The sequence below is a fragment of the Lissotriton helveticus genome, chromosome 11, assembly GCF_964261635.1.
Source record: "Lissotriton helveticus chromosome 11, aLisHel1.1, whole genome shotgun sequence".
NCBI classification, from domain to species: domain Eukaryota; kingdom Metazoa; phylum Chordata; class Amphibia; order Caudata; family Salamandridae; genus Lissotriton; species Lissotriton helveticus.
The window spans coordinates 461,426,279-461,440,744 of record NC_136072.1 but is presented as its reverse complement, the minus strand read 5'-3'; the positions used below and the strand labels follow the sequence as shown (position 1 = coordinate 461,440,744).

At 50.6% G+C, this 14,466-nt stretch overlaps 1 protein-coding gene across 1 annotated transcript in view; it reads right to left on the bottom strand.

Annotated features, from left to right (window-relative positions):
• GIGYF2 (GRB10 interacting GYF protein 2) overlaps positions 1-14,466 on the bottom strand; it is a 1,757,193-nt gene that overhangs the window by 772,430 nt on the left and 970,297 nt on the right. The window lies entirely within an intron of this gene.

Sequence of the window (14,466 nt, the reverse complement as noted above, 5' to 3'; positions counted from 1 at the left end):
ACTACATTTAGGGGCATTACAGGTAGGGGAAGGGCAGGGACCAATAAGTCCCTGTCCTGGGGTGAGTACACCCCCTATCCTGCTCCTCTCCTGTGTGAGGGGGGCAGGCGCCTATCTCTAATTGGGCAGGGCTTCCCATCTTCAAGATGGCCGGAGTCCGGAGTTGTGCTTCACCTCGCCACTCCCACCTGAGGGGTGGAGTTGGCACAAGCTGGCACACACCCTTTCCTAGCGTAGGTTTTTCCGCCAGTCTTCCAGTCAGAGTGGGGGGTCAGAACAGGTTGGGGCCAGTTGCTGAGTACATCAAGTGGTCTGGAAAAGCTCACAAAGGCGGTATGCCTTGGAAGCTTCCCCCTGCCCATCCTGGGGGAGGAGGCCTAGCACCTCGCCCAGATGTGCATTGTTGCAGACCCAGGAGAGCGGGGGCTCTCCACCCAGGGGTCCAGTAACATGTCTGCTGTGTGGCAGCCTAGGCAGCCTCTTAGACCAGACATGGATTGAAGGTTAGCTTTCAGGGGGCATCTCTAAGATGCCTCTGCGGCGCATTTTACATTAAATCCCACACTTGCATCAGTGTGGGTTTAATGTGCTCAGAAGTTTGATATCAAACTTCAGTCTTCAGTGTAGCCATCATGGTGCTGTGGAGTTCGTAATGACAACCTCCCAGCGCCATATACTGTTAATGGCATAACTGCACTTACAGTGCCCAGGAATGGCCCTGGGTACTGTAGGGGCACAGGGCTCACGCACCTGTGCCCACACCACTTGCCATAGGAAACCCAGCTAGATGGTTGACTGAAGGATGCCATGGCAGTGGATTTATGGCATGGTACACAGGGATGTGTTTAGGTCTGCACCAGGACACTCAGTCTGCCAAGCCAGGGTGTGGGTGTCCGGGTGCAGGGCCCCTACGGGTGGCACACTAAGTGCTGCAGCCCTTAGGGTTCTTCTCTGGTCACAAAGCCCTGGGTACCTAGGGTACCATTTACCAGGGGCGGACATGTGGCCAGAGATGCCAATTGGGTTTCAGCTTCAATACAGTTTTTAGGGAAGGAACACAGGACCTGGGCACCTGATTGGCAGGAGCCCAGGGCACACTCAGTCAAAGCACATCAGCAATTCTGAAAAAAGTGGGGGCATACCATGCAAGAAAGATGACACTTTCTCACATCATGTAATAAAACAGAAATGTGTGAGTCATAACTCTATTTTAATTGGAGAAAAAACCAGAGGCCACTGATCTCCGACTCCCCCATGTGGCCGCCCCATCCCAGAAGTGATGCATCCGTAACTACTGTGAACTCTGGTTGGGGAAGGGAGACGGATCTGCTGCGGACCCAATCTTGGTTCGGGAGCCACCCCCGCAATTGACTTGCAGTCCCCTCCGAGGTCTGGGTGACATCGGAAAGATTCCCCTGATGCTGCGCCCACTGGAACTTCAGGTCTCACTGTACAGCCCGCATATACCATCTGGCATGATCCACTAGAAGGATGCAGGAGGCCATGAGGCCCAGCAGCCTTAGGGTCATTTTTACCGAAATCCGGGTTAGAGGGTGAAACATCGGTATCATAGCCCGAATATTCTGGAATCGATACTGGGGAGGATAGACCAGAAACTGTGCTGTGTCCAGAACCGCTCCGATGAAAAGGAGCTTCTGAGAGGGAATCAGGTGCGACTTTGGCACGTTTATAGTGAACCCCAGGGAATTCAGGAGGTCCATCGTAGTGTGGAGGTGGGAGACGACAGCCTAGGGCAAGCTCGCCTTCTACAGCCAGTTGTCGAGATTGGGGTAGACTGGAACCCCTGATCTGCGCAGATGAGCTACGACCACCGCCATCACTTTCGTGAACACCCAAGGGGATGTGAAAATAAGCATCCTGCAAGTCCAACGCTACCAACCAGTCTCCAGGGTCAAGGGAGACAGGACCTGAGCCCAAGGTTAACATTTTCAACTTCTCATTCCGGGAGAAGTGGTTGACGTCCATGAGGTCTAAGATAGGACGTAGGCCTTTCTCCTTCTTGGGTACCACGAAGTAGTGGGAGTAACAACCACAACCCACTTCCGGCACAGGGACTCGTACGTTAGCTCCCTTGGCCAAGAGAGCTGTAACTTCCTGGCGGAGAAAGGCCAAGTGATCCTCTGACATGCGATGGGAGCGTTTGTGGCATGGAGGGAGGAGTAGTCTTGAAGGGGAGGGAGTAGCCCCTTCGGACTATCTGCAAAACCCACCTGTACGGCGTGATGTTGTGCCAGTGGGGGAGGTGATGGCGGATCGCGCCGTTCACTGGCAACTGGTGGCCCTGAAAAGTCGGACTAGGAGGGTTTGGAGGCTGCTTCGGGGGCGTGGGGGGCATTGGTGGATGGGCTCGCCCGCTGGCACCCAGACCTGTGATGCTGATTACCCTAGACCCCGGCCACACATCGACTGGGTAGCTTGCGCGGCCCTGTGGCTCTAGGCGGAAGGTGGTGGGGCAGCCCTTCCTTAGCCAGGAAAGGCAGACTACCCAGGGCGACAAGTTGCTGCGAGGCCCAAAAATCTGGCTGTGGCTCTAGAATCCTTGAAGTGCTCAAGCGCGTTGTCAGCCTTGTCACCAAACAGGCGACAGCCATCAAAGGGCATGTCCAAAAGTGTGGATTGGACATCCCTAGAGAAGCCAGACGTTCTCAGCCAGTAATAGCGCTCGGGGCTACTGACGTGGAAACCGTTCCACCCAGCGAATTAGCAGTATCCAGTCCACAACAGATGATGATGGTGAACTTAGCTGTGTCTCGACCCTCAGCAACAGCGCAGGCGAGCACGGCCCGGGCCTCCTCCAGGCACTGTGGCAGCACTTGCGCGACTGCATCCCACACGTGTGTGTATAACAGCCCAAGAGACATGCGGTGTTTATCAACCCCAGTCCTAAGCTGGCGGAAGAAAACAGCTTCTTCCCAAGAAGGTCCAGCTTCTTGGATTCTTACCTGGGGAGCAGTAGGGAATGCGCCTTTTGAGAATGAGGCTTGGACCACCAAGCTCTCAGGGGTAGGGTGTTGGGAGAGGAAAAGTGGATCACATGGGGCCGGGCGGTGGCGTCAGTCAATCATCCTGTCCACAGGAGCCCCTGTGCTGGGCATGGACAAAGTGCCCAGAAGGATGTCAGTGAAAGCCTCATTAAAAGGCATCATGGGCTCCAAAGAGGCTACTGCCGGCTGAAGCATCTCACTCAGGAGGTTAGTCTTGACAGCCACTGTAAGAAGCTCAAGGCCCAAGGCCTCAGTCGACCTAGGCAACACCACAGCATAGGAAGCTCCCTCCTCCATAGCCACGGTAGGGGGAGAAAGCATGCCAAGGTCTGGGGAGGTTTCCCACTGGCATCACCCAACTCCTCTTGCTAGTCCGGCTCCTCAAGTTGGTCTGCTAGAGCGTCAGCAGACCCCTCCAAGTCCTCCTCACCCTCCTCTGGCTGCCATCCAGGGCGATAGGGAACACCAGGGATGAACAGAGGTACAAAAGTACCCTCCGGCACAAGCAACGACTTCAATCAACGTCGGTCCGCCGTCAGGTCCAAGTCAGGGGTGAGGCTGGGGTCGACGCCGGTTGGGGTCACAACCGGCATCGTCACTGGAATTGGCGCCGGGGAAGGAACCGTGAGGTCGACCGGCGTCGATACGGATCCAGGCCTGGAGCTGAAGCAGCTGGCCTTGAAGGCCTAGGGCCCCCAGCCGAGTACCGCATGGCCCGAAGGCACGCAGGTGGAGTCGGGCTGTCACAAGATGCTGTGAACCGCTTCATAGAAAGCTCTAAGCTGGGCAGGGTACGCTCCAGCTCTGGGAAAAGGAGAGAAGTGTGGAGTCGTCCCTGAAGTGGGCTCAGAAGGCAGAGCCGGAGAGCAACTACGCTCTGGGTCCTGCGTCATGTCAGCTGACGGATGGGGAGAAGGCGAAGAGGGAGGGTGCTTCTTTGCCTTCTTCTTGTGCTTCTACTTATCAGAGGAGTGCGAAGACTTCGAAGAGGAATGGTGAGGACTCCATGACTGGTCCCACAACCTTCTTCTCGATAGGGACCTCGAATGGCGCGGTGCGGACTGCAGGGCTTCCAAAAGCTTTCAGGACCGCTCTAGCAAAGACTTCGGGGTCATGGCCTAGCAGCCGGAGCATGAATTGGGATCGCGGTCACGGTCCAGGCACTAAAGGCACACGAGGTGCGGATCGGTGACAGACATCAACTTGTGACAGGAGTCACAGGGCTTGAAGCCAGTCTGACGATGGGACATCCCTCGTGCACCAGGAGTCAAAGACTCACAAAAGACGTCGACAAAAGTCGAAAAAGGGTTAGTCAAAAAGTGATTAAGGGGCACGCTCTCTCCGGATCTGCGCTGGCTGGCGCGGAAAAAGAAAGAACTGACGTAAGCGCGAAGATGCGGCGCCTAATGCGGAGCCGACTGACACCACTTACCGACGCGCAGGAGTACTGCTACGAAAAAATTTCTCCGGATCCAGTCTGACGCCTGGGGATAATTTTAAGGTAAGGAATCTATAGCTTTGGTCTCTTTCAGATAATTCCTGTGTTGAAGGGTTTCTCTTCAACCTGAATCTCAGTTTCTTATCCTATGCTTCCTACTGTGTTATTTTCATGATTTTTTCATTGGAAGGGAAGGAGATGTGTTATGATGTCATTTTCTCATGTTTATTTTCGTGGTTTCGTTTGTAAGGTCGATGGACATTTCAAGTGAGTTCAGCTGCTGCTGACCCCTTGGCGTGGACTGGCACCAGGTTATGTCTATTAAAGCTCATCAACTTCTACCTCCAAGCAGTACGACAATGTCTGCTTCCTTCCTAACAAACTGCCATGGACGGGTATATGATTTCTTAACACTGATAATGAATATGCTACTTACCAGTATGCATCTGTTCTTGGCATGTAGGGCTGCTAACATTCATATCTTAGCATTAGATCGCCGCCTAGTGTTGGGTCCGGATGATCGCACATTGTTGTCCTGGAAGAGTCTTCGAAGTATCCTGAGATAGGTGGCTCCTCCCCTGGACTACAGTGCGCATGGGCATCGGCTCCATCCTCAGATTGTTTTTCGCCATTGTGGCAGAAGATGGAGTGAAAAGTGTAAAGGATGTCCATGCTAATGATTGAATACAATAGTATATCTGCAGCTGCGACAGGCACCGGGGAGGAGGGTGGGCGATATGAATGTTAGCAGCCCTACATGCCAAGAACAGATGCATACTGGTAAGTAGCATATTCAGTTCGAGGCATGTGGGCTGCTAAATTCATATCTTAGCATAGAATACATAGCAGTCCCTCCATCAGCGGCGGTTGCCCGTGCCAGCTGCAGAAACTTGAAAAAGTGTCTTGAGAACAGCCTGTCCTACAGCAGCTTGCTGCTTGGAATGTACATCAACACAGTAGTGTTTTGTAAAGGTATGTGGTGTAATCCACGTGGCTGCTCTGCAAATATCCTCTAAAGGAATGTTTCCTAGGAAAGCCATGGATGCCCCCAATTTGCGTGTGGAGTGCGCCCTTGGGGGTATCGTTAAAGTGCGCTTGGCCTTTTGATAACATATTTGGATGCACTTAACAATCCACCTGGCTATTCCTGCTTTGGAAATAGGGTTGCCTTTGTGTTGTGGTGAGAAGGCAACAAAAAGTTGTTTTGTTTTCCTAAAGTGCTGTGTTCTGTCAATGTAGTACATCAACGCCCTCCGTACGTCTAACGTATGGAGCATTCTTTACGCCACCGTTTGTGGGTTTTGGAAGAATGCCGGTAAGTCAATAGTTTGGTTGAGATGAAACTGTGACACCACCTTCGGAAGGAATTTGGGGTTAGTACGTAGTACTACCCTATTTGGATGAATCTGAATGAATGGCTCTTGGATTGTGAGCGCTTGCAGCTCACTAACACGCCTCAGTGACGTAATAGCAATTAGGAAAGCCACTTTCCACGTTAGGAACTGGAGTTCACACGAGTGCAGTGGTTCAAATGGTGGTCCCATCAGTCTGGTGAGGACCACATTGAGGTTCCACACCGGAGCTGGCGGTGTTCTTGGGGGAATGACTCGTTTCAGACCTTCAAGGAAAGCTTTGATGGCCGGCACTCTGAAGACAGAGAGGTGCTGCCTATTCTGAAGATATGCTGCGATGGCGGATAGATGTATCCGAATGGAAGTGTACGCTAGATTGCACTTGTACAGATGTAGCAGATAACAAATGATGTTAGGGATAGATGCATCTAGCGGGGTGATGTCATTAGCCGTACAGTAAATGACAAAACGCTTCCATTTTGCAGCATAGCATGCTCTGGTAGTAGGCTTCCTTGCCTCCTTGATGATGTTCATGCATTCTGGAGGTAAGTTAAGGTATCCGAACTCTAGGACTTCAGGAGCCAGATCGCCAGGTTGAGCTGTTGCGGATCTGGATGCTGAATTTCTCCATGGTTCTGCGTCAAAAGTCTGGGCGTGAGGCGCAGTCTTTGATGCGGCACCACTGAGAGTTCGAGGAACGTGGTGTACCATGCTTGGCGCGCCCACGTTGGAGCAACTAGGATGAGAGTCATCGCGTGCTGCCTTAGCTTTCTTGCCACCAGCGGTATCAGAGGGGCTGGCGGAAAAGCGTACGCAAATTTGCCTGACCAGTTCATCCATATCGCATTCCCCTGCGACTGTGGGTGAGGGAACCTGGCGGCAAAGTGTTGGCATTTTGCGTTTTCTTTTGTTGCAAACAGGTCTATCTCCGGATGACCTCACTGCTGGAAGTACGGGTGGAGTACAGATGGGTGTAACTCCCACTCGTGCATTTGATGGCTGTGTCTGCTGAGCAGATCCGCCATTAGATTGTCCTTGCCCGGGAGGTGTTCTGCCATGAGGAAGATGTTCCTCTGAATGGCCCACCGCCACATGCCCTGAGCCAGATGAGACAGCTGTGGCGAGTGGGTGCCCCCCTGCTTTTGAATGTAGTACATCGCGGTCATGTTGTCCGTCCGGACCAACACTACCTTGTTGCACAGATGTACAATGAAGGACTTGAGTGCCATGAAGATTGCCATCAGTTCCAGATAGTTGATGTGCATCTTCTGTTGCTGCGTCGTCCATAGTCCCTGCACAGTGTAATTGAGCAGATGAGCTCCCCATCCCTGGAGAGATGCGTCCGTTGTCAGGGTAATCTGTGGCACTGGCTCCTGGAACAGTCGGCCCTTGCAAAGGTTGTGTGGAGTCCACCAATGCAGAGAGTCGTATGCCCGACTGGTAACCAACACTAGGTCTGTTAATTGTCCCTGAGCCTGTGTCCACTGATTTGCTAAGCACTCCTGGAGCGGGCGCATATGTAGCCGTGCGTGAGGGACTATGAAGATGCAGGAGGCCATCATGCCTATCAACTGCATGAACACTCTCGCTGGAAGTGAGTGTTGTGATCTGAACTTCTGGATCAGAGACTGCATGCTGTCTATCCTGACTTGGTTTGGTTGAGCCACGGCTGTCAGGGTATTGATCGTCGCGCCTAGAAACTGCCGGACATGCGCCGGTTGAAGGTGCGACTTTGGGTAGTTCAACGAGAAACCTAGATCGTGAAGGAGGTGAATGGTAGTCGACATGTCCGCGGCACACTGTTGTTCTGACTTGGCTTGAACGAGCCAGTCGTCCAGGTAGGGGTAGACATGGATGCCCTGCCTCCTGAGGTGCGCCGCTACTGTCGCCAGACACTTTGTAAACACCCTTGGGGCTGTGGTGACTCCGAAGGGTAGGACTTTGAACTGATAATGTTTGCCTTGGATAGTGAACCTGAGGTATTTTCTGTGGGACGGGTGTAGTGGTATGTGGAAATAAGCATCCTTGAGGTCTAAGGTTGCTAAGAAGTCCCCCTGGTTTAATAAGGGAAGAATCTGTTGCAGTGTGAGCATATGGAAATGTTCTGACAGTATATACAGGTTTAGGGGACGTAGATCCAGAATGGGTCTGAGAGATCCGTCCTTCTTTGGGATAAGGAAGTACAGGGAATACACCCCTGTGCCTTCCTCCTCCACTGGCACGAGCTCGATTGCGCCTTTTTGCAGCATCACCACTACCTCCTGCTGCAATAAGTGCAAGTGCTCTGCGGACATAGGCCTTTGCCTTGGCGGGATGTTGGGTGGAGTGGATTTCAACTCTAGGCAATAACCATACTGGACTAGTTGACGCACCCACCTGTCTGTGGTGATGTTTCTCCAGACGGGCAGGAACTGCTGCAGTCTCCCCCCGACAGGTGTTAAGTGGTCGGGGGGCAGTGACAGAGAGTCACTGTTTGCTTGGGGTAGAGGAGCGGGAGCTGTTGTTTCCTCTGCCGCGACCTCTGTTGCTGTTATTTCTGTAACCACCCTTGTTCTGTTTTGTGAACGAGGATTGTGCTCCACCTTTTGAGAATTGAGATTGTTGACCCATTTGTCCTCTGGTGACTCCACGTGCACCTGAGCGACGAAAATTGTTGCCACGAAACTGTTGTGACTGTAGGGCCCCCATGGACTTAGCAGTTTCTGTGTCCTTTTTTATCTTTTCGAGGGTGGTGTCAACATCTGGACCAAACAGTCGATCAGGATTGACTGGCTGATTAAGGATGGTTGTCTGAATATCAGGTTTAAACCCAGATATGCGGAGCCAAGCCTGTCGTCTCAGCATGACGCTAGTGTTGATCGCCCTAGCTGCTGTGTCTGCGGCGTCAAGTGCACACTTGATGGCTGCGTTGGAGATCAATTTTCCTTCCTCTATAAGCAGTTTTGTGCCCTCTTGAAACTTTGGAGGCAGGTGTTGTACAATCTGTTCTAGGGTGTCATAATGCACCCTATCGTAACGTGCTAAGAGTGCTTGTGTATTAGAAATACGCCAAAAGTTGGCAGCTTGTGCAGCTACTCTTTTGCCCCCTGCCTCTAGCACTTTGGACTCCTTATCCGGGGGAGGAGCTTCACCCGTTGTTTGGGAGTTGGCCCGTTTGCGGGCATTGGCGACCACCAGGGAGTCTAGCGGCAACTGTCCCCGAATGTATGCATTGTCTGCAGGTGCTGGTCTGTACTTTTTTTCAATACGTGGATTGACCACTCTCGCCCTAGTGGGTTCCTTAAAGATGTCCGCAGCATGTTTGAGGACTCCCTTGAGCATAGGCAGTGTCTTTACAGTCCTCTCAGAGACTGAAAACGTGTCAAAGAGAAAGTCTTCTTCAACCGGGTCAGCATGCATGTCCACATCATGATTAGCAGCTGCCCTCTCAATTAGTGCATGAAAACCTGCAGAATCCTCTGTTGGGGATGCACGTGCACTGAATGGTTGTGGATCTTGCCCCACACTCTGGGTGCCTTGGTCACCAATGTCATCATATGCATCTGGATGTGCATCTGGTTCATTGATGGGGAAGGTGTATTGGTCCTCTTCATCATATCCCTCCCCTTCAGATTGGTCAGGTGAGGGAGTAGGGCTTCTTCTAGGAGGAGGCTGGATAGGCTCTATCAGGTTAGAAGCGTCCTGAGGCACCCTTTTCTTCTTTAGTGGGATGACATAGGAGTCCAGAGGCTCCGAAGTGATCCTCCTTTTGTATAGGGTTAATTTGCCTGTGTTGGCGTCGATGAAGTGCTCCGAATCGTCCTCTGATTCGAGTTCTCGACCTGAAGGTGCGCCTGCCGTAGAAGAATCCGACTTCTTTGGCGTCGATTTCGTGGAAAAAGCCTTCGGAGCCTCTTTCGGCGGCAGAAGGAAGAGAAGCTTACTCTTAGGCTTTGCCGGAGCGTCCTTCGGCGTCTGAGGCGACGGCAACGGAGCCGACATAGCAGCGGCCTTGTCCCTGATTCTCTGTAGCGAAGCGGCGATGGGGGACGCTTCACTCACAGTGTCTTTTGTCGCTGACGAGGGTGTCTTGACCTTCCCCTCGGATCCGACGTCATGGTGGCCTTTCTTAGGTTTGGACGCCGATGCAGTTGTCGCCGACCCAGAGACCTTGGATCGATGCGCAGATGTGCCAGCTGTCGATCCGTGCGCCTTCGTCGGTTCCGCGTCCACTACGTGACCGACCAACGGAGTCCCAGGCGTAACCGGAGCCGTGCCGCTGGCCTTGGCGTGCTTAGACGGCGTCGCCGCGGTCGATCCGTGCCGACCACCTTTTGTAGAGGATCCCTCCTCTTGCGCCGATTTTGACCCTTTGGAATCGACCGGCTTCTTCGACTTCTGCGGACCGGAGGTCGACGGAGCCGATGCGGCGGCGGGTGCAGTAGTTTTCTGTGTGCCGGCCGCCATTTTAGGGACGCTCGAGTCCATAAGTTTAGTTTTCGTTTTAGGGTCGGCCATTTTAGGTGTAGTCGACACTGTAGGTTTCGGTTTCGGTTTTGATGTGGCCTGCTCAGCAAGTATGTCCGTGGCCGGGCCTGATGGCGGGGCCGTGGCTTGCGGCACGGGGTCTTGGGTAAGGCCGACTGGCGATCCCGTGACCCGATCGTGATCTTCGAAACCTTCGGGGCATAGCTCGTCTCCTGAGCTATCTTCCGCTGCCCCATAAATTTCTTCGACGTCCCCTACCTCGTCGACGTATTCAAGGCCTTGACCCGCGACTCCGTCGTCGTCCGCCGGATCCGCCTCGACCTCCGTTTCGGGTGGGGATATCTGGAGATGATGACCCTGTTCATCTTCTTCTTGGTCGCCGAAGATGTTTTCTGGATCCGGGGCCGCTTGTCTGGCCTCCAGGCGCACCGCGCGCCGGAGCTTAAGAGTTTTCTTTGACCGGAACTGAGCGCAAGCCTTGCACTTGCCGTCGTCATGGTCCGGTGAAAGGCATTTGTTACAGACCGGGTGCAGGTCTATATGTGGGTACTTAGACCCACAGAGCGGACAGTACTTAAACGGACTCCGCTCCATGCTTGAAAGTAGCGGTCGTGTCGCGATGAGAAGGCCTCGACGTCCGAAGAGTGAAAAACTCCGCTGAATCCGACTCCAAGAGTTGGAAGAACTCGAGACCGTGCGCAAACAATACAGACGCTATAAAATATAAGACCTTTTGGTCTTAAAAAGGAAGTTTTACTCGGTTCCGACAGAGAGAAGTCGAGACCGCATCCGAACCCAATGGCGGAAAAAAACAATCTGAGGATGGAGCCGATGCCCATGCGCACTGTAGTCCAGGGGAGGAGCCACCTATCTCAGGATACTTCGAAGACTCTTCCAGGACAACAATGTGCGATCATCCGGACCCAACACTAGGCGGCGATCTAATGCTAAGATATGAATTTAGCAGCCCACATGCCTCGAACATACCCAACCTGAGAAACAATGTTGCTGTCTTTTGCATGTGTCCTAGCCATTGTTGGATCACTTTTCTTTTCAGTGACTAATCATTTAGGTACAGGTTCATGAACTATGATTTTTTTGTTTTTTTTTACAGTACATGTATGCTTCCACTACCACCACCAGACAACTCGTGAACACCCTTGGTATGACTAGTCACAAACAGTAACTCTGAATTGGTTCTGTTTCCAAGATAGGCAATGTTAGGGAATCTTGTTGTAGAAGCCGGGGAACTACTTGCAGCACTGTCATCTAGAAGTGCTTCTTTACATAACTGCTTAGAACACAAGTCTACAAATGGTCTAAACGATCTGTACGATGAAGGGGAAGCTTCTCTATCAACACTTATGAGAATAATGCTTTCTCGTCTAAAAGAACCAGTAACTTCTATTAGTTTTGTACTTTAAAGGGGAGGGGGGAGATATTTTTGGGGGAAAGCTTAATTTGATACAATATCTGCCCTAAATGAAGGATAGTACACATTTGACCAAAGTAATGTCCCTTCAACACTGAGGTACCTCCTTGAATCTTCTTCCTAGAGGTATTATGGAATCGGACTAAAAGATTACAGTCATTGCTTGGATGTTCTAGAACCTGTACTTGAGTTCATAATGCAGAATCTGTATTCCTTCACGAAAGTCGCCTCTTTAAACCAGTTGACCTTGTATGTATGTATTTAGGCAAACCTATCCAAAAGGCAGTGGAACACAGTGCATGGTCAAAGAAAAAAACTAGTGATAGATGAGGAAGCAGGGTTGTGGATGGCTTATGCATGATCATGTAGTGTTCTTTACTGAGATGAGTCTTCAACTCATTCTTCAATTAGAGCAGAGTAAGGTCTGTTGTGATGGATACAGAAATGTTGCTCTATACCGTAAGTGCATCGTTGGAAATGGCTTGCAGAGTTGCTTTTTTCCCTTTTAACACTACTAAGTCTGCAGTCTGGTGGTGTCCCGGCTGCAAGTGTGCTGAGGACCACCAGAGCTGTTGAGCTGGTCTGCAAGAATATCGGGTGCTGGTCAAGATGGCTTTGAATGCTGTGCTGACTGTCAATGGAGCTACTGGAGTTCCATCAAAATGGGGATGATGTGATCAATTTTTTTCACGCCCTAGATGAGACCTGCTGCAGCATGTAGGATGCACTCACGGGGTACCAGTGTGGTGTCTGGGAGGCCATAGAATAGAGCAATCCCACCATCCATGTGAGAGATTATGAGGGCTTTAATAGCAGTTTGAAAGTCGCTTATGGAAGATACTGTCTGACTTTCTTAACAAGATAGAGCTGCTAGCTGGCCATCTTTTTTTCTGGGAAAGTGTTCCTTGAAAGTGAGGCTGGTGCCCAGGATGAAAGCAAATTTCTTGGCATTCTGTGAAACGAGGGGGTTGGAACCTGCCAAGGTTCGTGCTACTGAGGGAAGTTTGTAGTGTAACTTATGTGTTGTTCTTGGCAAATGACAAGAATTTGATCGTGTTTAGGTTGAGCGTCTGGTTGATGCTAGACACCTAGATCTGGATGATGTACAGTCAGTGTTTGGGGTGTTGAATGTCTGAAGCAGAGGAGATGTTCAACTAGAGTTGTGTATCATCAGCATATTGGAAAATCTTGATGCAGTTAATTGTGAGTAGAGCACCATGAGGCTCCATGTAAATTTTGCAGATGACAGGAGACTGACCCTGGGGGATTCCACAGGTGCTGCGGATCTTTTGTGACATGGAGGTGACTATGCGGACAAACTGGTGTTGGTTGAAAAGGCAGGAAAAAAAATCAGAGAAGTACATTGCAGGTGAACCACATTTGAGATACCATGATGTGTGTGAGCGTGAGATGGTCGACTGTGGTGAAGGCAGCTGAGATGCCCAGCAATATCAAGAATCAGGGCTCATCTTCAACTACGATCAAGTGGGCATTGTCTTCGATGACAAAGTATGGGTGCTCTGTGCTGCAGTATGTTCTGAAGACTGATTGGTAGTCGTGCAGGAGATGGTTAGCATTGATGTTGTGGTAATTGAAAGTCCTTGGAGCGATGTGTATAAAATAGGATGGATTTATTAAAGCTTAGTTCCAGGTTAAGTTCATTATAAAAAGATAGGTAGATGGAATAAAACCCCACCAGGAGCGGCCTCCCTGTCGCTCAGCCTGCCTGCCATCAACTGCCACTCCACACACAAGCCAGGCACCAAACATTCTATGATGTCATCAGGCAATCTACCACTCACACTAGCTGAGCAACATGGAAGTCACAGCCAGGGAAAGGAGAGACACAAGTCAAATATAACAGATGTGCTCTTGGAGTTGAACACAGACTGCTTTTTAAATTATTTTGCCAATGATTAGTAGATGAGCGAGGACAAAGTAGTTGGCAAGGTCATTAGGTTCTAGTTTAAAGTTCTTTAGGAGTGGAAGGAACTGACAAGTCTTCAGAGCGTCTATGAAGATGCCTTGTGGGAGAGAGGCATTGAAAATGGTAAGTAAGGCTAAGAGACCTTTGATGAATTAAGGCAAGACTTCTTCATAGTGAGGTTGATTACTGTTGTGTAGGAGCAGTTTGTTCAAAAGTCTGGTGTGTTTTGTACAGCTGCCTAACAGTAAGCATTGGCTGTTTTGCTTGCTGTTCCTATAACAGGGTCAATGGATTTGACAGTATTCATAATTTTTTTTATCTTTTCCAACAGTTCCTACTCTTGTGGACTGAAATAAAACCACTGAAAGACATATATTTAGTAAATGTTATTGGATTTCAGGTCAGAGCCCTAATATCAGAAAGGTACACACACCATTTTAGGAGAACAGTAGAGTTAGCTCTTTTGGAAGCTAAGAGTGGAGTATATCTTTTTAACAAACCGCCTTGCGTTATGCAACTACACCTTCTCTTGTTTGTGTCTGATAAATGATTCCCCCCCCCACCCCCTCCCCATTTGAACTGGCAATAAAAGCTTAGGAGATAATGAGTTTCCATTCTCCAATTCATAGTTGCTCCCATTTTACTCCTTTCCGCACACTAAAGTGATAAAAGAAATGTGTGACTTAATTTCAGACATAGGCCACATTACAGTCCATTGATATTAACCCAAAGGCCCGCTGTAACAGAGCCTGCCATATTCAAGCTAGCTTTGATGTAACTCCAACTGGAACAGGCAAGCATAAACTGCAGGCCAGGTATCCACTGTACACAAATATAGCCAAGCC